Below are 1,771 nucleotides of genomic sequence, written 5' to 3'. Positions count from 1 at the left end.
GAAACAGAGGTTTTAGGGCATAGTATGATGGTCTATGTGGGCTGAAGAACCTTCTTCAAATCAAGTTTTCCTCATACAGAGAGGGGCCAGGTCATCTCTTGCATAAACAAAGCTGTGCATGACTGCATCATCTGTACAGGGCTGTTAATGCTGACCTAGTGTAAAACTTTATGAGTGTGTAACATCATATATAGCTTACATAATATTCATGGCTTAAAAGTGTTGATAGCACTAGATAAAAGAGGATAGCTTTAGGATTCAATGAGCAACAGCAAAAGAGCTTTTTTAAACTGGCACTGCACTGTCTGCCAGAGAGTTATTTTAACTTCTTTATCTGTGTTTTGTGTTTAAAAGAAATGGCCTCCAGAACTTTCTGGAAGAGATCACCTTTCTATTTGGCTGATAACATTTTTCTCTGCTGTTTGTGGCAATGTAGTGCGTTTGTCAGAGCAGCCTGGAGCACAGCACAGCCACTTCAAGGTAGGGGGAAGAAGCTTATGCAAAGATGAATTTATTGCTGTCCTAGTCAGGGAAATTATCCTCCAGTTACTGCAGCTGGAGGAAAGGGAAGTGCAGGAATTTGATGGTGGTCCAGATCAGAAAGCCCAGCAAGACAACAGTCTCCTAACTTGTGGATATGGAAATGTGAAGTGATAACAAGGCCAGAATCTATCTGAGAGATTCTCCAGCACATTACCACATCTTGGTGTAGCACTTGCACAGTGGAGCCCAGCTCATAGGGGTGCTATCGAAGCAGCAATCAACCAAATAGTTTGCACCCCCATCTCAGCTTACCAGTGGTGAGAGACTTCATTTTAACAATTCCTGACTGAAATATTGGATGTACATTCCTTTGGAGCTGGGATGGTCTGGATAGCCAGGGGGTTTTCTTGTAGAATACCCCTTTACTCAGCGCTTTTCATTTGCTGTGTTGCCTTTCTATGACTTTTCAAACCAGCTGAAGAAAATAATAGGTGTGTCTAGGTTGCTGGTATTTGCATTTGGATTTGCTACCAAAATTGCATAAGTTGTTTGGAAAGTCTCCCAAACATGGCAATATGCCAGATTGTAAGATGGTTCAAAGAACTCTAAAGGCACAGAGAGTTACTGGTCACACTGGGAACAGCACCTCAGAGAAGCAGATATTAACTACAGGGAAAGCCTCTTAACAATGTTGTATTTGTAGCTTTATCTCTAATGCCAAACGCCAGATTGATTCACACGTGCTGGGCTCAGGGATCTGTATGCAGAAGGGGCCTGGGATCAGGCCAGGTTTATCCATAGGAAAACACATTTTTCTGACTTCAGCCAGTGCTCAGTGCACATGGGGGGGTTGCAATTGTTCATGCCTGTTATCCAGCTGTCGTCACAGTGCACGTCGGTCTTATTCTTAGTAGCAGCTAATCCCTTCTGTACTCTGACATCCACATATGGAGGACGAGGGTGGGGTTTTTTCCTCAATAGGAATGATTTTGAATTAGAGACAAATGCTGGCCAGGCTTTAGCAGACTTCACTGCAGATTCCTTGCTGAAAATTGCCAGTTTACAATTCTTGGCCTGGCCTTTCTTACATTCATCTGTGATGGGCAGATTTCAGCTTGTCTGGGTGGATTCAAGATGTGATAGAATCTCCTCTAATTGTTTCCCTGTCTCAGCTGAGTGATGGCACATCAAGGCCCAGAACTGCTGTTTTGAATAAAAAAATATTTCCTTTGTCCTATTGTTTTGGGAAATTCATTGTTCTTTTAATGTCCTTGAGGAGTCATGGTGA

The sequence above is a fragment of the Lonchura striata genome, chromosome 1A, assembly GCF_050655825.1.
Source record: "Lonchura striata isolate lonStrDom1 chromosome 1A, ASM5065582v1, whole genome shotgun sequence".
In the NCBI taxonomy this organism is placed as follows: Eukaryota; Metazoa; Chordata; class Aves; order Passeriformes; family Estrildidae; genus Lonchura; species Lonchura striata.
This window is presented reverse-complemented; position numbering follows the sequence as displayed.